The sequence below is a fragment of the Macaca thibetana genome, chromosome 6 (assembly GCF_024542745.1).
Source record: "Macaca thibetana thibetana isolate TM-01 chromosome 6, ASM2454274v1, whole genome shotgun sequence".
NCBI lineage: Eukaryota > Metazoa > Chordata > Mammalia > Primates > Cercopithecidae > Macaca > Macaca thibetana.
In genome coordinates, this window is record NC_065583.1 from 29379168 (window position 1) to 29406475 (window position 27308).

At 39.5% G+C, this 27308-nt stretch overlaps 1 protein-coding gene and 1 long non-coding RNA gene across 3 annotated transcripts in view; one reads left to right on the forward strand and one right to left on the reverse strand.

The window, feature by feature from the left end:
• LOC126956625 (uncharacterized) overlaps positions 1 to 24526 on the reverse strand; it is a 130745-nt gene extending 106219 nt beyond the window's left edge. For both annotated transcript variants that reach the window (XR_007726432.1, XR_007726431.1), the window contains exon 1: positions 24441 to 24526. This is a non-coding gene — a long non-coding RNA (uncharacterized LOC126956625). The remainder of the gene's footprint in view (positions 1 to 24440) is intronic.
• Positions 1 to 27308, forward strand: part of ATOX1 (antioxidant 1 copper chaperone) — a 603309-nt gene that overhangs the window by 126089 nt on the left and 449912 nt on the right. The gene's annotated exons all lie outside the window — the stretch shown is intronic.

Genomic DNA, 27308 nt, shown 5'->3' on the forward strand with positions numbered 1-27308 from the left:
AAATCCTTTACAGATAAGCAAATGCTTAGAGATTTTGTCACCACTAGGCCTGCCTTACAAGAGACCCTGAAGGAAGCACTAAACGTGGAAAGGAACAACCGGTACCAGCCATTGCAAAAACATGCCAAAATGTAAAGACCATCGAGGCTAGGAAGAAACTGCATCAACTAACGAGCAAAATAACCAGTTAATATCATAATGGCAGGATCAAGTTCACACATAACAATCTTAACCTTAAATGTAAATGGACTAAATGCTCCAATTAAAAGACACAGACTGGCAAACTGGATAAAGAGTCAAGACCCATCAGTCTGCTGTATTCAGGAGACCCATCTCACACGCAGAGACATACATAGGCTAAAAATAAAGGGATGGAGGAAGATTTACCAAGCAAATGGAGAACAAAAAAAAGCGGGGGTTGCAATACTAGTCTCTGATAAAACAGACTTTAAACCATCAAAGATCAAAAGAGACAAAGAAGGCCATTAGATAATGGTAAAGGGATCAATTCAACAGGAAGAGCTAACTATCCTAAATATATATGCACCCAATACAGGAGCACCCAGATTCATAAAGCAAGTCCTTAGAGACTTACAAAGAGACTTAGACTCCCATACAATAATAATGGGAGACTTCAACACTCCACTGTCAACATTAGACAGATCAACGAGACAGAAAGTTAACAAGGATATCCAGGAATTGAACTCATCTCTGCAGCAAGCAGACCTAATAGACATCTATAGAACTCTCCACCCCAAATCAACAGAATATACATTCTTCTCAGCACCACATCATACTTACTCCAAAATCGACCACGTAATTGGAAGTAAAGCACTCCTCAGCAAATGTACAAGAACAGAAATTATAACAAACTGTCTGTCAGACCACAGTGCAATCAAACTAGAACTCAGGACTAAGAAACTCAATCAAAACCACTCAACTACATGGAAACTGAACAACCTGCTCCTGAATGACTACTGGGTACATAACGAAATGAAGGCAGAAATAAAGATGTTCTTTGAAACCAATGAGAACAAAGATACAACATACCAGAATCTCTGGGACACATTTAAAGCAGTGTGTAGAGGGAAATTTATAGCACTAAATGCCCACAAGAGAAAGCAGGAAAGATCTAAAATTGACACTCTAACATCGCAATTAAAAGAACTAGAAAAGCAAGAGCAAACACATTTGAAAGCTAGCAGAAGGCAAGAAATAACTAAGATCAGAGCAGAACTGAAGGAGATAGAGACACAAAAAACTCTCCAAAAAATCAATGAATCCAGGAGTTGGTTTTTTGAAAAGATCAACAAAATTGACAGACCACTAGCAAGACTAATAAAGAAGAAAAGAGAGAGGAATCAAATCGACGCAATTAAAAATGATAAAGGGGATATCACCACCGACCCCACAGAAATACAAACTACCATCAGAGAATACTATAAACACCTCTACGCAAATAAACTGGAAAATCTAGAAGAAATGGATAATTTCCTGGACACTTACACTCTTCCAAGACTAAAGCAGGAAGAAGTTGAATCCCTGAATAGACCAATAGCAGGCTCTGAAATTGAGGCAATAATTAATAGCCTACCAACCAAAAAAAAGTCCAGGACCAGATGGATTCACAGCTGAATTCTACCAGAGGTACAAGGAGGAGTTGGTACCATTCCTTCTGAAACTATTCCAATCAATAGAAAAAGAGGGAATCCTCCCTAACTCATTTTAGGAGGCCAACATCATCCTGATACCAAAGCCTGGCAGAGACACAACAAAAAAAGAGAATTTTAGACCAATATCCCTGATGAACATCGATGCAAAAATCCTCAATAAAATACTGGCAAACCGGATTCAGCAACACATCAAAAAGCTTATCCACCATGATCAAGTGGGCTTCATCCCTGGGATGCAAGGCTGGTTCAACATTCGCAAATCAATAAACATAATCCAGCATATAAACAGAACCAAAGACAAGAACCACATGATTATCTCAATAGATTCAGAAAAGGCTTTTGACAAAATTCAACAGCCCTTCATGCTAAAAACGCTCAATAAATTCCGTATTGATGGAACGTACCTCAAAATAATAAGAGGTATTTATGACAAACCCACAGCCAATATCATACTGAATGGGCAAAAACTGGAAAAATTCCCTTTGAAAACTGGCACAAGACAGGGATGCCCTCTCTCACCACTCCTATTCAACATAGTGTTGGAAGTTCTGGCTAGGGCAATCAGGCAAGAGAAAGAAATCAAGGGTATTCAGTTAGGAAAAGAAGAAGTCAAATTGTCCCTGTTTGCAGATGACATGATTGTATATTTAGAAAACCCCATTGTCTTAGCCCAAAATCTCCTTAAGCTGATAAGCAACTTCAGCAAAGTCTCAGGATACAAAATTAATGTGCAAAAATCACAAGCATTCTTATACACCAGTAACAGACAAACAGAGAGCCAAATCAGGAATGAACTTCCATTCACAATTGCTTCAAAGAGAATCAAATACCTAGGAATCCAACTTACAAGGGATGTAAAGGACCTCTTCAAGGAGAACTACAAACCACTGCTCAGTGAAATCAAAGAGGACACAAACAAATGGAAGAACATACCATGCTCATGGATAGGAAGAATCAATATCGTGAAAATGGCCATACTGCCCAAGGTAATTTATAGATTCAATGCCATCCCCATCAAGCTACCAATGAGTTTCTTCACAGAATTGGAAAAAAACTGCTTTAAAGTTCATATGGAACCAAAAAAGAGCCCGCATCTCCAAGACAATCCTAAGTCAAAAGAACAAAGCTGGAGGCATCACGCTACCTGACTTCAAACTATACTACAAGGCTACAGTAACCAAAACAGCATGGTACTGGTACCAAAACAGAGATATAGACCAATGGAACAGAACAGAGTCCTCAGAAATAATACCACACATCTACAGCCATCTGATCTTTGACAAACCTGAGAGAAACAAGAAATGGGGAAAGGATTCCCTATTTAATAAATGGTGCTGGGAAAATTGGCTAGCCATAAGTAGAAAGCTGAAACTGGATCCTTTCCTTACTCCTTATACAAAAATTAATTCAAGATGGATTAGAGACTTAAATGTTAGACCTAATACCATAAAAATCCTAGAGGAAAACCTAGGTAGTACCATTCAGGACATAGGCATGGGCAAAGACTTCATGTCTAAAACACCAAAAGCAACGGCAGCAAAAGCCAAAATTGACAAATGGGATCTCATTAAACTAAAGAGCTTCTGCACAGCAAAAGACACTACCATCAGAGTGAACAGGCAACCTACAGAATGGGAGAAAATTTTTGCAATCTACTCATCTGACAAAGGGCTAATATCCAGAACCTACAAAGAACTCCAAACAAATTTACAAGAAAAAAACAAACAACCCCATCAAAAAGTGGGCAAAGGATATGAACAGACATTTCTCAAAAGAAGACATTCATACAGCCAACAGACACATGAAAAAATGCTCATCATCACTGGCCATCAGAGAAATGCAAATCAAAACCACAATGAGATACCATCTCACACCAGTTAGAATGGCAATCATTAAAAAGTCAGGAAACAACAGGTGCTGGAGAGGATGTGGAGAAATAGGAACACTTTTACACTGTTGGTGGGATTGTAAACTAGTTCAACCATTATGGAAAACAGTATGGCGATTCCTCAAGGATCTAGAACTAGATGTACCATATGACCCAGCCATCCCATTACTGGGTATATACCCAAAGGATTATAAATTATGCTGCTATAAAGACACATGCACACGTATGTTTATTGCAGCACTATTCACAATAGCAAAGACTTGGAATCAACCCAAATGTCCATCAGTGACAGATTGGATTAAGAAAATGTGGCACATATACACCATGGAATACTATGCAGCCATCAAAAAGGATGAGTTTGTGTCCTTTGTAGGGACATGGATGCAGCTGGAAACCATCATTCTTAGCAAACTATCACAAGAACAGAAAACCAAACACCGCATGTTCTCACTCATAGGTGGGAACTGAACAATGAGATCACTTGGACTCAGGAAGGGGAACATCACACACCGGGGCCTATCATGGGGAGGGGGGAGGGGGGAGGGATTGCATTGGGAGTTATACCTGATGTAAGTGACGAGTTGATGGGTGCAGCACACCAACATGGCACAAGTATACATATGTAACAAACCTGCACGTTATGCACATGTACCCTACAACTTAAAGTATAATAATAATAAATAAATTTTAAAAAAATAATAATAACATTTTGGATATACTTGGATAAATACATTGTTAAAATTAATCTTATCTGTTTTCAATGTTTTTCTTTTTATGGATTTGGGGAGTACAAGTTCAGTTCTGGTGCATGGATCTACTGTATAGTGGTGAAGTCTGGGCTCTTAGTGGAGCCATCATCTGAAGAGTGTACTTTGTACCCATATTTTTAATTATTTAATGTAGCCACTAGAAAATTTAAAATTACCTATGAGGCTCACTTTGTATTTCTGTTAGTCAGAGCTGGCCTAGAGCACCTGTCCCATTGCACAGGTGGAGAAATTCAAAGAATCTTTGTACAAAGTACCAAAAACAAAACAAAACAAAACCAACGACGATGCTAGCAGTGGGCCATCACTATAATTAAAAGAGCAGCTAGTGGAAATTAGAAAACAGGGTTCTGAGCTCACGTTTACTAAGTGAGCTGAAGCAGATGGCTCCCCCTTGCTGGGCCTCAGTTTCCTCATCTCTGAAATGAGGGACTTGGATGAGATAGAATTTGAGGCCCCTGACAGCTCTGACACTCTGATCCTCTCCCCTCCCGCCTCTGGGCAGGCCATCGCTCAGACCACCCAGGACTGGAGGCTAATTTTCCAACTTCAGAAGGATCCCCAGAGAAGGAGCCCTGGGGAACCCAGTGGCTGACACATGTCGGACTGTCACAATATTGATGATGTTCCCTGAGAACACAGAGGCCACCTTCCTCCAGAGCTGAATGTATAATTGAGTAATGTGAGCCTTGCTGAGCCAAAGCTGTCAGTCTTGTTCCTCAGGGCTGGGCTCTGCTTTGAGAGATGAGGCTCTTTGGTAAGAAAAATATTTACTGAGCATTTACTCTGTACCCAAGGCTGGGCAAAGTACTTCGCTATAAGTTGAATTGTGTCCCCATAGAAAGGTATTAATATATTGAAGTCCTAACCCCGGTACCTCAGAATGGGACCTTATTTGAAAATGGGGCCTTTACAGAGATAGTCAAGTTAAAATGATGTAATTAGACTGGGTTCTAATCCAATGTGACTGGTGTCCTTATAAAGGGGAGAATGTGGACACAGAGACAGACACACACAGAAGGAATCTGATGTGACAACGCATGGGGAAAAGACAGCTGTATGACTGGAGCCATGCGTCTATGAGCCAAGAATGCCAAGATCATCAGCAAACTTCAGAAGCTTCAAGAGGCAAGGAAAACGGCTCCCCTGGAGCCATCTGAAAGAACAAGGCTCTGCCAACACCTCGATTTCGAACTTCTGGCCTCCAGAAGTGTGAAATATTTCATCTATCTTGTTTTAAGCCATGCAGTTTGTGGCACTTTGTTACAAAAGCTCCAAAAAGCTAACACTTATTTCTTAAACCCAGTACTTCCTATAATCCTCACAATAACCCCATGTGGTAGGTGCCATGATTATCTTATCAATGTTTTTCTTTTTAATGCTGGCAGTGGGACATCACTGTGATTAAAAAGAGCAGCTAGTGGAAATTAGAAAACAGGGTTCTGAGCTTGGCTACGCCTCACATTTACTAAGTGAGCTGAAGCAGATGGCTCCCCCTTGCTGGGCCTCAGTTTCCTCATCTCTGAAATGAGGAACTTGGATGAGAGAATTTGCAGCCCCTGACAGCTCTGACACTCTGATCCGCTTTGCTGGTTCAGTAAAAGGACAAGTAAGTTACCCAGAGAGTACAGTTAGTATGTGCAGGGGCCACAGTTGAACCCAGTTGTGCCCACTCTTGGCACTTCTGTTCTTCTGCCCTGGTAGAGGAGAAAGCACCTAAAACCAGAGGACTGAGACAGCACTAGATCCTCCCTGTGTGGTCCTGGCAAAGTTACTCTACCTCTTAGGCCAAAAGAAATGATGGATAATGACAATGAGACCTGAAATAAATTAATGACATGAAATGTATAGATGTTTTGATGAATTAAATGTGATAAGCAAGAGAAAGGATTAAAAATCAGGTCATTTCTCAGGTTTCTATTCTAACTCACTAGTAGATGTCTATTACCTACCACAAGAACCACTACTGTCACCCACTGTGACCACAACCACAGCCACCACCCTAGCTACTAGTGCCTCAACCTTCTCATTCCTACTCCCCCACCCCACCACACATTTACATTTACAGATGGTTTATTCTGTACCAGGTAGAGCGTTATCTTCATTTTACAGAGGGACAAACTGAGGCTTGAGAAGGTTAAAAAAAAAAAAAAAAAAAAAGAAAGAAAGAAAGTCACAGCACTGATATAAAAGGAAAATTTCTGAAAGAAGGAATTCAAAATCTCTTGCTATTTTTTACATAAGCCTCTTCATTACTTTTCCCTAGGACTGAGATCAAGAAAAGATATTCCATTCCCAAGAAGAATGTCGATCTGGACTATTAAATTCCAGGGCATCGTATGGTACCCCAGCCTCAGTGAGAGAAGCTTTCAAAAAGGACGTAGTAGGTTGTAATAAAAATAGACAGGTTTTTTTTCCTCTTCTGTTTCATTCTACAAAGCTAGAGGCCTGGCTCACCCTCTTTCTCCCACGAGCCTAGAGAAAGGAATATTTTTTCTCCTTCTCTGTCTATAGAGCATCTAGAACCCAGCCTATAAAAGTCTAGAGCAAGTGGCTACAAGTCCTCTGTCTCTCCTACATTTGTATATGGCTTGTCATGTCAGATTGGAGTTTCTAGTTTGGGTATTGGGTTAGAAACAGAGCACGCCTTTCAACCTACCTTGTTTTAGTACCACTCAAATTCATCTACGAATGGAGAGAGGAATCCTTCATAAGCCCAGCTTGATTTACTTTCAGTTCTATACCAGTCACGGGGTCTAAAACCACAATTAATAACCAGATTATTCCTTTGCTTTGCATCAGTCTCCTTTGGGGCTCTTGTAAGGACTGGTGGAAAGCTGGGGATCGAATTCTGCTTTTCCCATATAACCAACCACCATAATATTATCTTAATCTCACCATAATTTCCAATAGTGGTATTATTCATGGAGACAGAAAATATTGCAAAATGAGCAACTCTAGTGATTGATGATAATGAGAATGGAGGTGAAGTTTAATTTTGAGATGCCAGTGGGCACCCATTGGGCATCTAAATAAACAGGAGCTCAAGGAGAATTCTAGGATGAAAATATTGATTAGGTCATGGCATATAGATGGTGACAGATATCATATAAGAAGGCACAGTTTTATAGAGAGAATGTATATAATGAGAAGGTAAACACTATAAGGACATAATCCTGAGAAATAGGTACCTAACCTTTCTGAGCCTCATTTTCTCTTCTGCAAAATGAGAATTGAAAATAGTTCCCCTTGAACTCTTATACACTGATAGTGAAAATGTAAATTAGCGCAGCCATTATGGTAAACAGTATAGAGGTTCCTCAAAAAAATAAAAATAGAACTACTGTATGATCCAGCAATCCCACTGCTGGGTATATACCCAAAGGACATGAAATCAGAAATCAGTAGTCAAAGAGATATCTGCTCTCCCATTTTTGTTGCAACACTATTCACAGTTAACAAGACATGGAATCAATCTAAAGTATCCATCAGTGGATAAATGACTAACGAAAATGTGATACATATACACAATGGAATACTATTCTGCCTTTAAAAAGAAAAAAAAAATCCCTTCATTTGTGACAGCAAGAATAAACCTGGAGAACATAATGTTAAGTAAAATAAGCCAGGCACAGAAAGACATGTACTGCATGATCTCACTTATATGTGGAATCTTAAAAAGTCAAGTTCAAAAAAGCAGAGAAAAATAGTGGTTACCAGGATCTGGGAGGAAGAGAGGGGGCCACTGGATGGGGGAGATATTGATCACAGAATACAAAGTTTCCATTAGGGGGAAGAAATTCAAAGATTTATTATACAATAGCAACATACTGGTCACTTAAAATTGCAGAGAGGAGATTTTAAGTGTTTCACCACACACACAAAAGAAGTATGTAGGGTAATGTACATGTTAATCGCTTGATTTAGCCATTCTACAATGTATACATATTTTTAAACATCATGTTGTACACCATAAATATATATGATTTTGTCAATTAAAAATAAATAATAATAAGTAGCTCCTCTCTCATGAGGTGGTTTTAAGGCTTGGATGAGCTAATGCATGTAGACATTCCGTAGTAGCTAGATTATAAAATGTCCTAAGTAAATATCAATAATCTCACGATTTAACCTAGATAACAGGGAATGAGCCAAGGGTAGAAGCTAATAGTAAGTGCATGCAACTGGAGGGGTCACCTCTGTTTTCCACATGAAGCAGATGGCAAAGCCACCTTCCCACAGCAAAGACAAGGTGGTGATATCGGAGGCTTGGAGATGATGATGAAGATTGATAGAAACAAATTCTGAACAACGAGGGACTAAGGACAGACAGGAGGATAGCTGGGCAGTGGCATGTAGGTAGCTGAGATGGATGCCCATGAATTTATAGAACTGGAAAATCACAACATTCTGTAATTTTTCTCCGGCAGCATCAGGAGCCCTGATGGGATGAATGAGGGCTAAGGGCTAGCCCAGCTGACTGGTTAAATAACAGACAGGATTAGAAGTAGAGAGCAGAGGTGGGTAAACAGATGTGGCAGGTTGTTCTACAGTCACACTTCAGATAGGATATAAGGTGCAAGCATACGATACCACTGTTTTGATTCAAGCACACTATAGCAGTGTCTTGACTTGGAATTCAAGGGGTAATTTCTTCCATTTTCTACCTATACTTAGCACTTCCCTTGTCTCCACCCATCCTGATTAAACCCCTGTTCCATCCACATAAAAAGTTCCTAGAGGCAGGTGGCACTCATATCATACTTATATCATACCTTGTTACCGTATGGTACTTCTTATAATGCACACTGGATAAAAAATGAACTCTGGTGTCAGGCTGCTTAAGTTCAGTCTATGAGACCTTGGACAAGTCATTTAAGATCACTGAGCCTCAGTTTCCTCATAGAGTGGGGATCTTACTTTGCAGAGAAGATGTAAAGTTTAGATTAAATAATCCATGTAAAATGCTTATCACAGCTCCTGGCCATACCAAAGATTTCAGTAAACATTAGTTGTTAAATAATCAATACAATAATTTTAAACCAGCATGTAGGATGTTTGTTTGGGATGCTGGACCACACTGGTTCTGATCCCAAAGGGAATGCAGTAATAACACAAAGTTAGTGGTGGAGTTCAGAGGAAAGACAGGAAAGAACATGAGGGCCACCACACACTAGAGGCAGGTCTCCCCATTGGGCACGGCTGGAGGAAAGGCTGTTTGCCAGGGCCTTTGAGCCCAGAAATGTTCTCCAACATAATTGAGAAATATGTTCTTCATGCATTCCTAATTGGAGTATAGCAGATGGCAGAGACATTTGTTTAATGAAATATGTCCATTTGATTATGCTAGGTCACTGGAGACTTAGGGTTTCAGTACAATTTCTGTTGCTGCCTCTCCTCATGGGAGACCACAGCAGTTTAAAGGATTTTAACAAACTTGGATTAAAGGTTGGAGAGGGAAAAGTACTGGTAGAGGATTCCAGCAACGCAATGCTAAGCTTCTGAGTTTCTGGCTTCATCTATATTTTTATCTATGATAAAGAACTATTGCACTGAATGTCTCTTGTGTGAGTTCTGGGCATGGGTGGAGCACAGAATTGATCAAGCAAACAGTTTGTGAGCCGACCAAAGTGAATGGATTGGGATCCTTCACACCCAGGCTGCCAGTTTCTTCCTCTGAGCCTTGCTTATGCTGATTCCTCTGGCTAAGAATGCTTTTCCTATTTCCATATGTTTGAGGCCCAGCTTTTGACAGATGAATGTGTGCATTTTTCTGTCAGAAAGACATTACAAAAACCCTCCAGAGATTTTATCTGAAGCTCTTTAATGACATACTACTTTCTACTTCTAATGATTTTTGCTCATGTCTGTAAGGACTTTCTTAAAATAGGTTGATCTTCTTCCTCAAAGGTGAGGTCCACTGAAGTTAAAACAGAGAATGAAAGGAAGAGAGCTATTAGGGATAGCAAGGCCCAAATCTCCTTTCCCTGACTTCCTGCTCAGCCTGGATCCCTGTGACCCTCTGCCCAACAAGGGAGTGGGAATAGTTCATCTGATTGGCTTTCTTCCCTTGGCCTCTGGAATACCACAGGCTCCTCATTTTCTTCCAGACTCATTTGCTGCTTTCCTGAATCTTCAGTCTCCTTTGCTGAATCTTCTTTCTCTTAAAAGTTTCTAAATGTTGCAGTACTCCAGGAGTCAATCCTCAGTCGTCCTATTTCTCCCAATTCTCCGTCCTGATATGATCTCAGTCAGCACCATGGTTTTAAATGCTACCTAAGGTTCCAAATCCCCCAAACCTATAACTCTAGTTCTGACAATTGTCATGCAATCTAAACAAATATCTAACCACCTGCACTACATGTACATAAAGAAGTGGTAGGTACCTCAAATCTAACATTGTTAAAATAGAACTATTGATTTTTACCCCACCCCCTCCCTAACACTATCTACCCATTTCTCAGGTCTAAAACAGGAGTGATCCTTTCATCTTCTCTTATTCTTATTCCTCTAATCCCACCCATTTTTATTCCTCTAATCCCAACCACCCATTAGCAGTTTTATCATTTATACCTTCAAAATACATCCTGAATCTCACCATTTTGCAGCATCTCCTCTGCCAACAGCCCAGCCCCAGTCACCATTGCCTCTTGCCTCAGAAATTGCAACCAATTCCTTAGTGGTCTTCCTTTCTCCACTCCCAACTCCCTGTAGTTAACTCTTCACACTGCAGCATAGATCAGTAGACACATCCCCATTAGAACCTGCCTGTGGCTCCCCATCACACTCAGAACAAAACCTAAGATCCCTTGAATGACCATTGAAGGTCCTAAATCATGCAACCCACCTATCTCTGACATCAAATCCAACACTCTCCCTCTCATTCCCTACATGTCAACTGTGCTTGTCTTTCTGCCACTTGAACACGACAATCTTGCCCCTGTGGTAGATCTTTTGCACTTGCTTCTGCTTGGTGTATTCTCCCCCACAGTTCTTAGTATGACTACCACCTCCCATTACTCAGGTTCAACAGCATCTTCCCTTCAGAGAGGCCTTCCCTGACCACCTTAGCTAAAGTAGCCTCTCCCCTTTTTACTGACACTATCTTCTTTAAAGTGCTTATTGGTACCTGGATTATCTCGTTTATTCACTTGTTTACATGTTTAATCTCTGCCCACTAGAATGTAAGCTTTTTGATGACAAGGCTTCTGTCTATCTTGTTCACTATTGTCCACATTACCTAGCACTAAGTAGGCAATCAAGAAATATGTGTTGATAGACTGCCTTGCTTCAGATAACATGGCTAGAAAGGGTAAGAGCTTGGACTTTATTTAAACACCCTGGCCTCTCCCTGTGTCTACCTCCTGAATTTCAATGACTTCTATCTCTACTTCTTGAGTCATGTACTTCTGCCCCTCATAACTGTTTTGCCCAGGATATCTTGTTCCTCTTTCTTATTGAAATATTTGGCCCTGGAATCCCCTCTGGCAGTCTCTTCCTGTATTTTCTTGCATATACATCCAAGTGAGACTGATTCTTCATTTAATCCTTGATTTTCAATCAAGGTTTTGAGTTATCTTTGCCCATCCAAAGCCTCAATCCTGAGTTAATTCAACATTCAGACTTCTTTTCTCTATAGCAGGGCAGCTTTGTGTACTGGAAAAAAAAAAAAAAAAATCCATTCTAGCATCACTACAAATCTATCACCTCTAGTGCTTCCTGGCAATTCTCCAGTGGCTCCCTGTTTAATGCTCTTTCACATTTAACACAGTAGATGATCCAAACCTCTTTTGACCTTCCAAATCACCTACTTCATCACTCCCTTGATGTTCACTCAAAGCACATAACCTGCCATAAAGACGATGGAAGCTTAGGACTACTTTGTCTCCTGCACACCTTTTAACTCCTCTTTCTCATATTATCAACCCTTGCTTCTCTCCTAGATCCATTCCTGCAGTATTTAGGCATATGAAAATCTATCTGATCTCTTTTAAAAAAACAAAGAGAAAATCCTATTCTCACATATCAGTTGACATCTTACTTTTCCCTTCTTCTTCAGAGCCAAACCTCTAAAACATGTGTCTACATTAGCTATTTTCTTTCTCTCAGCTCCCATTCTCTTGTGCATTCTTCATTCCATTGTCATCCAGTGTTCCATTACTCCATTAAAACTACTTTTACCAAGGACACCAATGGCCTCTTTGTCATTAAATCCAAGGGCCAAGTTTCATTCCATTTCTAAGATCCATTCTTAATATCTCCGCAACACTGAACACTTAATCATCCTTGAAATGGTGCTTTTTTGTTTTAGTTCCATGTAATTGTAATTCCTCATTTTCCTCACACAAGTCCAGCAATTTCTTCTAAATCTCCTTCTAAGTCTCCTCTTCCTCCACTCTTCCAGTGAATTTTGATGTCCACTAGGGTTTTAACCTAATGGACATTACCTTCCCTGACCACCTTAGATAAAGTAGCCTCTCTGCTTCTTATTGACTCTATCTTCTTTTTTGTTTGTTTGCTTTTTGTGTTTTTATTGAGATGAAGTCTCGCTCTGTCACCCAGGCTGGAGTGCAATGGCATGATCTTGGCTCACTGCAACCTCCGCCTCCTGGGTTCAAGCGATTCTGCTTACTCAGGAGGCTTCCTGAGTAGCTGGGATTACAGGCATGTGCCACCACACCCAGCTAATTTTTGTATTTTTAGTAGAGACAGGGTTTCACCATGTTGATCAGGCTGGTCTCGAACTCCTGACCTCATGATCCACCCACCTCAGCCTCCCAAAGTGCTGGGATTACAGGTGTGAGCCACCACACCCAGCCAAGTTTCTCTTCTTTAAAGTGCTTTTTGGTACCTGGATTATGTCATTTTCTTATTTATTTACATGTTTAATCTCTGCCCACTAGAATATAAGTTGCTTGAGGACAAGGTCTCTGTCTATCTTGTTCACTGCTGCCCATTTCTCTTCTTGCTTCAAATCCTCTTCTTTTTCAGAGAAATCTTATTTAGTCACATAACTCTGATCATCACATATGTGCTGCTAACCACCAAAGTCTATATCCCCAGCCTTGATCTCTCTCTTTTGAACATCAGACTTATCTACCCACTTGCTTAGTATACTTTAAATGCCCTAAAAGCACCTAAACTTTAAAATGCCCAAAGCTGAATTCACTATTCTTTTTTTTTCCAAGTTTAACCTATACCCAGCATTCATTCTCTCAGCAAATTGCACATTCAACTATATAGCTGCCCAAATAAAAAACCTAAGAACTATCATATATATATACTATCATATATATAAATATATGTATGTATATATATAAATATATATTGTGTGTGTGTGTGTGTGTGTGTGTGTGTATACTTTTTTTTTTTTTTGAGATGGAATCTAGCTCTGTTGCCCAGGCTGGAGTTCAGTGGCGTGATCTCGGCCTACTGCAACCTCTGCCTGCCGGATTCAAGCTATTCTCCTGCCTCAGCCTCCAGAGTAGCTGGGATTACATGTGTGCACCACCATGCCCAGCTAATTTTTGTATTTTTAGTAGAGATGGGGTTTTGCCATGTTGGCCAGGCTGGTCTTGAACTCCCGACTTCAGGTGATCCACCCGCCTCAACCTCCCAAAGAGCTGGGATGACAGGTGTGAACCACCATGCCTGGCCTATCTGCAATATCTGTAACTTCCTTACCTCCCGCAATTTAATTTGGCATGCTAATTTTACCATCTTCTTTCATTCATCTACGTAGTTCACATTCACTCCATGAGTTTATAGAATCAGCTGCATTGCTGGTCTTCTTCTGGGCTTTCTCTTCCTAAACAAATGACCTCACTATAGCTAGACTGATGTTTCAAAGGTCGAATTTATTCATGACATTCTCATATCTTGAAATTTTTAATAGCTCCAAATGGCCTTTAAAATAAATTTCAAATTCCTCTTCATGATATGTAAGGTCCTAATGCTAAACTACTGTACCTCTCTCCAGCCTAAATTCTTATCACTCTTCCTCCTATGCTGAGTTCTGTAACTATTTACCTTTTACACTATGTACACCAGGCATGTTCTCACTCAGTTTCAGATGTTTGCTCATGTTCTTCTTGTTGCCAAGTTCAATCTTTCTCTACTCTGTGCCCCAGTATTCCTTATGCATTCTTTAGGTTTCTAGTTATATATCACTTCTTCTGGAGGCCTTCTAGAGGCTCTCTCTGTCTCTCTGAATTTGGGTGTGGTGTTCAAATTTCCATAGCACTGAACTTACCCATATTGTGGCTCTCATCATGTGCTTTTTAATTGGCTTTTTAAACAACTTTGTTGAGGTATAATTTACATACCACAAAATTCACCAATTTTAAGCATACAATTTAATCGACATGTGTTTACACTTGTAGAGCAATCTCAACAATCTAATTTGAGAATATTTTTATCAGCCCTCCTTCCTAGTGTGTAAGCAACTTGAGTGCCATGCTTTGTTGATCTTTAAACCCTAAGAGCATAGTACCTGTCACCAAATAAATATTCATAAATATCAACAAATAAAAAATAAATGAAAGGAAAAAAATTAATGTCAAAACCATGACATGCTGCATTTCTCTTTATCAGATATGGCAACCCAATTTTGAAGCTCTTACTTTCATTCACATTTTCTATCCTCTTTCTGACATTTCACCAACTTCCATACATGGCAGTCACTGATGAATTTGCTCTGACACACAAAATAAGACTTTAAAATATTGAAGGAACCAAAAGATCACTGTGCCTTTATGAGTGATTCAAGCATATCTAGAAACTCAGATCTGGCCAAAATGAAGTTATGTTTTCTGCCCCCAAACACTTGAGATTTCCGTTGCTAGTTCACCTACGTGGGTTAAGGTAAAATGTCAGTTTCTTGAGTTCTATTCTTTTTTCCTGTCCTCCTAAAATCTTCAGTCTAAGAGTCAAGAGTCCTGTGTTCAGGCCATAAATACGTCAACAATTTGCCAAGCAGCTTGAAGGAAATCACATCTCCAGGTCTGAGTTTCCTCATAATATCCAATCTCTCCCCACCTGGTTTAGACAGGATAAAGTACGCTAAAAGGCAAAACAAAACACTTTAAAAAGTGAAAAGCACCATGCAAATGTAACAGGTTTTTAATTGGCTACCTAACTCTCTGGTTTATAGTAATCACCTCATTTGTTTAAAGACACTTTTCTGATGACCTAAACTATTAATACTACCTAAAATTAGATATTCAAGCATACAAAATCCTTCATGCATAAAGCTGATACACTTTGCAAAAGGGAAATAATTTCTGTTTTCTCCCAGAGCCTGTTCTTATTTTGCAAACAATTCTAATGAACATGGTTTTATTATTTCCCAAACCATAGCAGATTAGAAATAAAAAATCAAAAGGAGTAGAGGAGCTATTACAGGCAAGCACACTGAGAACAGGAAGGTTGAGAGATGGCAGCAATGGAAAAAACAGAAACACACACAAAAGCGAATATAAGAACTCAGGAAATTGTAGCCAGGGGACATTCAGAGTGGGGACACATAGTTCTTTCCAGCAAACGAATCCTACAGACCAAAAGATCACTGTTCGTGATGATGATTCTGAGTCATCAGGAGACTCTCGCACTGGAGAATCAATTCTAAAGAGAGCATATCAAAAAAACAAAAAAAAAAACAAAAAAAAAACCCCCCAAAAAAAACAGCTCCTGCTGTTTAAGTCTTAATACAGAAATGAAAACAGATATTACTTTGCTCTCTAAGTTATTAGTGTTTTTGCTAGCAAAATGACATTGACTTTTCATGGTATACCCAAGACAGGTCACTGAAGCTACTTTATTATATTTCCCAAATCTTTTGAGACAAGGTGATAATATTCTTCATTCTTAGTTGAGAAACAACCCTTTCCTTCCCACTTGTAAAATGTTACAGTCACTTTGGAAAACAGTTTGACAGTTCCTCATAAAATAAACATACACTTCGTTTATAACCAACCCCAGGATTATTTAGAAAAGAGATAACTCATAAAACGTATTGGGTATATGTCAGATGATCTAGAGACTCAGTCAGCATAGAACTTCCTACAACTTAATATAGTTTGTAATTGTACATTTATGTTTGTGATTATCAGCTTTAGTTTCACTCCCCTACTAACCAATAAGCTCCAAGGATTATGTCTGTTTTGAATTCACCATTGTATCTCTGAAGCCTAGTGGAGTGCCTGGCATATAGAGACTAATCACTGCATAAGTGCTGTTGGTGCCGGAATTAATGCAATGGGAAGTATCTCACCTACCATATTTGGAAAGCAAGATGATATTCTAGCAAAACAGTCATTGTCTTAATTTCTTTAATATCCAATTAAGATAACTCTGGAAGTTAGTAAAACCCAAAAGGCTGGCACTATATGTATTAGAGATAAGGGAACTATGGTAAAGAAAAATAAAAATGTATACCATATAGTTTCCCTGCTGAGAGAGAGGGACCACAGGTTCATTCCCATGTGCTTTCTACCACTCCATACATGGGAAAGAAATTGATGTGATATGGGCCTGAAGATGTCAAGTACATTTTAAAAATTATCTTCGGGGAAGTTTTATTTATAGATATTCAAATAGACAAGTCAATGCATTACTAAGAAGAGAGAAAAAGCAAGATAGGTAAACAATTTCTTCTTGGAATTCTATCTGTCTCTGGGTACGTGATCCACTAGCAAGACTGTTTACAAGACACTTTCAAAGTCCCTGGAGATGGTTTGGGCTTAATTAAAACCTGCTTATTTTGTCCCCAGGATATGAAGTGAGCTATGAAATTAAAAGAATTGACTTTGTCAGGTTTCATGTTTCCTCCCATCTCATATCCAAAAAATTAACTTCTCATCAGACTGACAAATAGACATTGCACCTGGATTATAATCATTATAAATTTGTGCCCCTCTGTAATTACCCTTCTTAATTAGCCTGGGATGTTTGAGGACATAGTCAATAATATTGATAATTCTTCACCTAGTACAGTGACTGTTTCATAGTAGACATCATTTGTTGAGAGAAAAGACGATGGACAAACAGATGGATAATCATAATTATAATCACAATTACAGTAGTAGAAATCATCAATCCCCCTAAGATACTGACGAGTGATATATCGGCCACAGCAGCTGCATCCATTGTAATAGCATTACGTTGCTTACATTGTAACTAGCATTATGAAAATAATATCTAAATATCTATATGCCAAAAAACTCTCAACTCATCCTTCCCATCCCTTATAAAAATTGAGTCAAAATGTATTATACACATAAATGTTAAACTTAAAACTATAAAACTTCTAAGATAAAACATAGGATAAAATCTCTACAATTTTAGATTAGGCAAAGATTTCTTCGACACAACACCTTAACCATGATCTATCAAAGAAAAGGTGAAAACTGGATTTCATTCAAATCTAATCCAAAATTCAAAAGTTCTACTTCACAAAAAAACACTGTTCAGAGAGTGAAAAGATAAACCACAACCTGGGATAAAATATTAGCAAAATACATATCTAACAAAGGACTTGTATCTAGAGCACACAAAGAATTCTCAAAATTTGATACTAAAAAGATGAATAAAAAATAAAAAAATAAAAAAAAGGGCAAAAGGTTTGGACGCATACGTCATCAAATATATATCAATGGCAAATAAGCAAGCAAAAAAATGTTCAACAACATTAATCATCAGGAAAATTCAAATTAAAGCTCCAGTGAGATAACACCTCTATGAACGGCCAAAATTTAAAAGACTGACCATACCAAGTGCTAGCAAGAAAGTGGACAAATTATAATTCCCATACATGTTGGAAAGAATTGTAAAATGTTACAGTCACTTTGGAAAACAGTTTGGCAGTTCCTTATAAAATAAACATGCATTTATCATACAACACAGCAATCATACTCCTAGATATTCACTGAGTGACATGGCGACTTATAGTCACCTAAAACCTTTCACATGTTTATGGAAGCTTTATTCATCATCACACCACACTGCAAACAACACAAATATCCTTCAGCTGCTGAATGGATGAACAAACTGTGATATATCTATACCATGGAATACTACTCAGCAATAAAACGAAAAGAAATACTGATATACACACACACAAACACACGTACATAAACACATATACATGTAAAACAATGTGGATAAATTTCACATAGTATACTCAGTGAAAGAAGACAGACTCAAAAGGCCACATAGTATATGGTTCCATTTAAATGACATTCTCAAAAGGGCGAAATTACAAGAATAGAAAATAGATCAGTGGTTTCCAAGTCTGAGAGTAGATGTGGGGTTGACTAGAAGGGCAAAAAAAGTAGTAATTTCTTGGGGTGATGGAACCGTTCTGAATTTTGATTGTGGTGGTGATTATGTGACTGCATGTGTTTGCCAAAAGCTCATTAGAACTATATGCAAAAAAGAGTAAATTTTACTGTATGTAAAATGCTTTAAAAGAACATAGGTTGCATTCTAAGAAAAAAAACACAAAAACATCTAGCCAGAAATCTCTCTACAATTATTTTTTAAATAATAAGAATTATAGCTAACATTTGTTGAGACTTTACTACATGATAGGCATGTAGTAAGGTGCCTTATCTGTGCTAAGACTTTTTGCACTGTATCTCATTTAATTTTCATAACAATCTTTTGAGATAGGAACTATTGTTACTCCCTTTTACAGGTAAGGAAAAGGAAAGTCACAGAAGTTTTCTCTGATCTCAGTCCACAGTCCAGGTCACAGGACTTCAGATGGTACACTCTAATCCATTACACTACATGGCATCCCACTGATACAATGGAAGGAAACTGAACTGGAAGCCAGAGTCCAGTCTCAACCCTGGTCTGCAACTAACACAGTATGAGCATAAACAAGTACCTAACCTGTCTATGCTTTCCTTTCCTTATATTAAAATTCAAAGCACTGGAAACAGATGACTTCTCAGTTTCCACTTAATCCTAGTTTATAAGTCTATGAATAGCTTTTAGTTACTTGCTGCTTAAAAAGATCAATGTTTCTGTCTCATTTCTTTCCATGCCCTCCTGCTGCCCTGCTGGGTCCTGGTGTGTAAAATTCCACCATTAGTTTTTTTTATTCCTAAGGTATGGTAACTTCAGAATAGTACAGTGCATATGACATAACCCTTGGGTTCTAGTTGTTCAGTCTAGAAGATGAGAAAGAGAGATAAGCAACCAACAGTAATGAAGAATGTTGTGTTGCATGTTAAGTGTTTTGCTGTGAAGCAGTGATATTTAGAGTGGTGGACCAGAACATGGGCTCTGGAGATAGAGAGAGCTGGGTTTAAGACCTTTTTCATCCTCAGTTTCTTCGTCTCTAAAACAAGATTGTATCAAGATGTATGAGACTGCTATAAGCCTAAATGAGGTACTACACATAAAGCACATGGAACTCTGGGTAATATAATAATTAGTCTTGTTTTATTAATGAAATAGATAATCTTCTGGGATCAAAAAGGAAAGGAAGAAACAAATGCTCAGAGAAAATCAGTAATTTGCTCAAGGTCAAGTAGCTAATAGAATTAAGAACTCTAGACAGGGCCGGGCACGGTGGCTCATGACTGTAATCCCAGCACTTTGGGAGGCTGAGGCGGGCGGATCACGAGGCCAGGAGCTCAAGACCAGCCTGACCAACATGGTGAAACCACGTCTCTACCAAAAATACAAAAATTTGCCAGGCATGGTGGTGCACACCTGTAATCCTAGCTACTCAGGAGGCTGAGGCAGGAGAATCACTTGAACCTGGGAAGCAGAGGTTGCAGTAAGCCAAGATTACACATTGCAATCCAGCCTGGATGACAGAGTGAGACTCTGTCTCAAAAAATAAAAATAAAAAATAAAGAAAAAAAAGAATACTAGACAGATCAGTGTGGCACTTGAATGGGAGAGTTGAGTAAATGCTTCCTATCATCCATGCAATTCTCAGGGGGAATAATATTCAATTCTGCTAAACATCCTTGTTGAATAAGCAAATGACAATACTGCCTTAAGAAACCCTGCTCTAGTGGTTTTCTGCTTGATTTGATGCTCACCTTAGGATCTTATAGTAAGGAGAGAGAGAGAGATACCCATCTAAGCTAAGGAACTGAGACCCAGGGAAGTAGAGTGAATGGTCCAAGGCCACAAAATGAGGTCAAAGCGAAGTCAAGACTTTGAATTTCCTGACTCTCAGTGCTACCTCACTGCAAGATATTTCTCCTCTGGCCAGTGAGAGTGTTAGAAAGCCAGAAAACCTTAAAGTCATAAATAAATACATTCTCTAAAAGTCATCATAGAATATTAGCTTGGGAAAGATATGGGAAAAAAATAGACAACCATGCCATAAAGGAGATGCAGTTGTACGAGGAGAGTTATACCAAAACAGGAGTCTGCAAGGAGGCAGCCTCCAGTCTCCAAGGGGAGTCCCTTTTCCAGCGCTGAGAGGCTGACACAGAAGACCGGTGATGCTAATTCTTAGGATGAAAGCCAGGTCAATACCCACATCTACCCCCAAAGTTCTCCTTATTTGAGGTCAAAGCGAAGTCAAGACTTTGAATTTCCTGACTCTCAGTGCTACCTCACTGTCAGCATGTTTTTAAGAAATGTGATACAAAGATATTTCTCCTCTGGCCAGTGAGAGTGTTAGAAAGCCAGAAAACCTTAAAGTCATAAATAAATACATTCTCTTAAAGTCATCATAGAATATTAGCTTGGGAAAGATCCTTAGAGATTATTTAATTCAACTCTATTATTTTACAGATGGGAAAAAAATAGACAACCATGCCATAAAGGAGATGCAGTTGTAGAGCAGCGTATACCAAAATCCCTTTCCCTTCTGTTCACCCATCAAGCAGCCTACTGCCCACTGCAATGGAGAAAGCTTTTTAAACTTTAGGATGGTCTACACAAGTGCATTTATATAAGAAAGATAGGGGGGGGCGGAGCAAGATGGCCGAATAGGAGCAGCTCCAGTCTCCAACTCCCAGCGCGAGCGACACAGAAGACCGGTGATTTCTGCATTTTCAACTGAGGTACTGGGTTCATCTCACTGGGGAGTGCCGGACGATCGGAGCTGGTCAGCTGCTGCAGCCCGACCAGCGAGAGCTGAAGCAGGGCGAGGCATTGCCTCACCTGGGAAGCGCAAGGGGGAAGGGAGTCCCTTTTCCTAGCCAGGGGAACTGAGACACACAACACCTGGAAAATCGGGTAACTCCCACCCCAATACTGCGCTTTAGGAAACAGGCACACCAGGAGATCGTATCCCACACCTGGCCGGGAGGGTCCCACACCCACGGAGCCTCCCTCGTTGCTAGCGCAGCAGTCTGTGATCTACCGGCAAGCAGCAGCAGCGAGGCTGGGGGAGGGGCGCCCGCCATTGCTGAGGCTTAAGTAGGTAAACAAAGCTGCTGGGAAGCTCGAACTGGGTGGAGCTCACAGCAGCTCAAGGAAACCTGCCTGTCTCTGTAGACTCCACCTCTGAGGACAGGGCACAGTAAACTAAGACACACAGACACCTCTGCACAGACGCAAACGACTCTGTCTGACAGCTTTGAAGAGAGCAGTGGATCTCCCAACACGGAGGTTGAGATCTGAGGGACAGACTCCCTGCTCAAGCGGGTCCCTGACCCCTGAGTAGCCTAACTGGGAGACATCCCCCACTAGGGGCAGTCTGACACCCCACACCTCACAGGGAGGAGTACACCCCTGAGAGGAAGCTTCCAAAGCAAGAATCAGACAGGTACACTCGCTATTCAGAAATATTCTATCTTCTGCAGCCTCTGCTGCTGATACCCCAGGCAAACAGGGTCCGGAGTGGACCTCAAGCAATCTCCAACAGACCTACCTCTCCTGGGTCAACGGATCAAAGCTGGACGGAGAATGGGGAAGGGTTCCTCAAGAAGATTGATCTCTCCATCTTTCTTTAGGATACAGATTGTTCCCACAGGAAATATGACTGCCCAGAAATGATGCTGTATTTGGCACTGTCTCCACTCATGTATTATCTTCTGTTCCTCACAGGAGTCATCATCTCTGGCACCCTCTGGAATTACACTTACATGATTTTTTTCTTTTTATTTGTTCCCTCTCAAAGTAGTTATATAATTAACAATGCTTGAAGTCTCTACATATCACTCCACAGCTGCAGTTCTCAACCATGGTTGATTGTATACTCCAGGGCACACTTGGCAATATTTGGAGACAATTTTAGTTGTCACAGTCAGGGGGAATGGGGTAAGCTTGCTGGCATTCAATAAGTAGAGGCTATGGACGCTGCTAAACATCCTACAATACAAAGGACAACCTCCAGCAAAGAATTCTCTGGCTCCAAATGACAATACTGCCAAGATTAAGAAACCCTGCTCTAGGCTGACAAAAGTGGTTTCACCTTTGCTTGCCCATTTGATGCTTATCACATTCTTAGGATGAAAGCCAGGTCAATACCCACATCTACCCCCAAAGTTCTCCTTATAGTAAGGAGAGAGAGAGATACCCTCGCTGCTAAGCTAAGGAACTGAGACCCAGGGAAGTAGAGTGAATGGTCCAAGGCCACAAAATGAGGTCAAAGCGAAGTCAAGACTTTGAATTTCCTGACTCTCAGTGCTACCTCACTGTCAGCAGAACCAAAGACAAGACCACATGATTATCTCAATTGATTTTTAAGAAATGTGATACAAAGATATTTCTCCTCTGGCCAGTGAGAGTGTTAGAAAGCCAGAAAACCTTAAAGTCATAAATAAATACATTCTCTTAAAGTCATCATAGAATATTAGCTTGGGAAAGATCCTTAGAGATTATGACAAGGGATGTAAAGGACCTCTTCAATTCAACTCTACTGCCCAAGGTTTTTTACAGATGGGCTGGAGGCATCAAAAAAATAGACAAAACCATGCCATAAAGGAGATGCAGTTGTAGAGCAGCGTATACCAAAATCCCTTTCAAAGTAATTTCTGTTCAATGGCCATCAACAGCACAAACTGCCAATGACAAAATGGGATCTCATTTCACAAATAGCCACAAATGGAAAAAACTGCTTTAAAGTTCTTATGGAACCAAAAAAGAGCCCCCTTCTGTTCACCCATCAAGCAGCCTACTGCCCACTGCAATGGAGAAAGCTTTTTAAACTTTAGGATGGTCTACACAAGTGCATTTATATAAGAAAGATAAAGAGGGAATTATAGGGAAACTAACTCAGGCATTAGACAAGGGAAGGTGGGTTGGTTGCTGAGGGCTTAAGAGAATTGGAAAGCACAAAGAAGGGACAGGAGCAAAAGCAGGTTAAGTGAAGACTAAAAGAAATAGGAAAAGAGGAAGAGAAAAGAGAAAGAAAGTACATATTCCTTTTGTGTTCTGGAATTCCCATGTGCCTCTTAAGAACTAAGAAAAGACAATCTGTCACACAAACAAAACAGTACTTAAAAAAAAATTTACCATTACTCATTTTGAGATCACTATCATGGGGAGGGGGGGAGGGGGGGGGAGGGATAAAGGTAATATATGACTCTTATTTTTAAAATGAATATTATAGAAAAATATGAGCATACAAAATTTTTCTCAGTTTCTTATTTTTAAAATGAATATTATAGAAAAATATGAGCATAAAATTTTTCTCAGTTTCCCACCCTTCTGAGATAACAACTATTAGCAACTTAATCTATGTTTTAATTCTATATTCTATTTTTATATTATAAGCTATTAAATGTTTAACTTTTTTTACAAAAATGTTATCTACACAAAATATATGGTACCTGATTTTTTACTTGAACACATAATGAACATATTTTCACATTGGTACACAAAAAGATATTATTTTTAAGTTGATATAGTATTCTATTATTTGGATATATCATAATTCACTATTGATAAATATACATTTTTATTCTCGTGTGAGTACTTTCACATAATAATTCCTAGAAGTGTAGTTGCTATGGAATCATGCAATAGGATATGTACATTTAAATTTTTTAATAGTCAAATTGCCTAAATAACAACTATTAATTTTAACTCTTCCCAAAACGACAGTTTATATCAGTGGCCACCTCCTCCTTGAAGCAGCCCCTGATTCTGCCAGCTGAAAATTAGCCCTCATCCTCAGAACCTATCTACCTTTTATCTATGTGCTTCTTTCAGTCTTCTCTCTCCTCAGTGGCAGCCCCATATCTGTGTCAACTTATATTATTGTCCTGGTGTCAGCACCTGTAACAAGAAAATTGGATGAGAAGAAAATGAGTGTAAAGTGAAGAACCCAGGGTTTCATTAACGACTTTCAGCGCCTCCCTGTTTCTGCTGATCTCACCTGAATAGGTTCTACCAAACATGCATCTTAGCCAGATGTGCCAACCAGTGAAAAATGAATTAAGAAGGACAGCTAATTAGAAGATCAAACAACCCATAGAACTGAGTAACTCAGACCTTGTGGAGATGTTTCACTGCTCTGCTCCAAATGGCCTAAATGAATCAGGGGCCTTCTAGGGATGGTCCTATACACTTTATCCTGAAAATCAAAGGAGAGTGTCAGTTTTCTCTCTTAAGATGAAAACTCTGAAATGAAACCATAGAAAAGAGTCAGGACTGGAATAAGAGATCATCTGTCTTCAAGTGCGTACCCTGGACAGAAATGCCCAGTCTTCCTGAAAGCCTATTCCCTGGAACCCCAGGCCCACGATACACTTTAGAAAATAAAAGACTGGTTCAAATAGGTTGGCAAACACCACACGCTTTATTTCCTCTTAGCTATTCACAAAGCACATTTGCAACCTAGAATCTGTGCAGAGGCTTTAAGAAACCTTCTGCTGCTAAGAAACCTGTTTAATATATTGATATTCCAAGTTACTCACTTTGGAAAATATGACCAGGGCCAAATCTCACTTCCAGTCTTCCTGTCCTACCTCTTGGGTCTCTGCTCAAGAGATGAGTGCTGTTTGGGAATCACGGAAAGCCACTTTAAGGATTGTAAAGCAATATACTAATATTCAGGACTGTTCTTATCAGTAACAGTCAGATATTAAATTAATACTCAAGAACTACATACCTAGCACCTACTAGAGGTCCAGTAATAGGAATACAATAGTCAGTCAGTAGCAAGTCTCCTGTTCTCTGGTCTAGTCCTGGGAGTGGTCCAGTCTTCATTCATGCAATCTCTACTCCCAGCCCCACAACCCCCCAAACACCCTCAATGGTTCTGGGACCTTGGAGGAGGCACTTTGCTGGGTAAAGAGAAGTGTTCTTGTTTCTAAAAAAAAAAAAAAAACCAAAAAGTCACCAGGAAGTGGGCTCTCCTGTGCTATCTCAGTTGGGATTTGAGGGCAAATCTAATAGAAAGATAAGGTTACCTCTGTTCACATTTCCATGTAAACAAAACACAGAAGCTATGAACGCTCTGCCAGATTCTTCTTCTCTGTGAAATTATATGAAAACGCAAACCTTGAGAGCTCAGTTATTTCAGTTGTCTTGTTGTTAAAACAACCAGAACCATACGAAATGTTTTGAGATTTGTCCTGGAGGCTTGGTAAATGTGTGGAGGTTGAATCCATCATGTCTCTGAATGTTATAGTACAAAGCTAAGAGTCTCAAGATGAACTATTAATGACATATGTACAAAAAAGAAAGGGTTCTCGTATGTTATCAATGGGAGGGTAAGTATTAGTATAGTATTAGTACAACCTTTGTGTAGTGTAATTTGCAATATCTATCACATATTAAATGCACATACCATTTGACTCAGAAGTTTACTTACTAACTCATCCAACAAACATTTATTGAGCACTGTTGGAGGTGCTGAAAATAGCCCCCTAACAAAACCAACAAAGCCTCACCCATAGTACTTACATTCTATTGGGGAAAAGGTCTGCAATAAACAGATAAACAAGAGAATACATAATATTTCAGGTGATGCTAAGTCACATGCAGAAAAACAAATCAGGTTAAAGGGAAGGAAGAATTCCAAAGTGGGATGAGGGTATGCAGGGAAGGCCCCTCTGATCAAGTAAAAACTGAGCAAATGCCTGAAGGAAATGAGGACATGAGCTATATGTATACCTGGGGAAAGAGTATGCCAGTCATGGGGATGGTATGTATTTTGAGATCATAGAGTACTTGCATTTTAAGGAAGATAAATGAGGTCAACATAGCCAGAGCAAAGTAAGCAAAGCAGGAGCTCAAAGAGCTGCAGGATCCAGAGCAGGCAGGAATCACAGGTCAGATTATATAGAACCCTCCAGGCCAGAGTACAAACCTTTATTTTCACTCTGTGGAAAATGGGACGCCTTTGGGAAGGTCTAAGCCTAGAAATTAGTTCTTAGAGAACCAGTGTGAGCTCTTGTATGGAACAGACTGTAAGGAAGCAATACAGGAGAGAGACTAGGAGGCAACTCAATAATCCAAGGAAGATAGGAGGGTGGTTGGACCAGAGTGGTAGCCATGGAGTGGGGATAAGTAATCATAGGACAAGATTTGCTGAAAGTTTGGGTGTGTGTGAGAGAAACAGAGGCAGTAGGGATGACCACAAGGTTTTTGGCCTGAGCCACTGGAAGGGCAGAATGCTATTTACTAAAATAGGGAGAGCTTCAAAGAAACAGGTTTTAAGGGATGGATACAGGCAAATTAGGAGTTCAGTTTTAGATATGTTGACCTTGAAAGCATGTTAGATGTCCAAATGGAGATACTACATGAGAAAAATGAATACACAGATCTGGATTCAGGGCAGAAATCAGAGTGAGAACGCATATTTGGGAGTTGTCATTGTATGGTATTTAAAACCACACAGCAGAGAAAGATCACCTAGGAAGTGGGTCTAGACAGAACAGAAAAGAGGGCCATATTCTAGGAATTTATCTTATCCATATATTCATGAACATATGAAAAGTGACAGGTGTATGAGCACATGCATAAAAGTGTTATTGTGCCAAAGATTGAAAGCAACAAAAACTCATTGATAAAGAACCTGAAAAGTCAATTATAGTACAATCTTACATT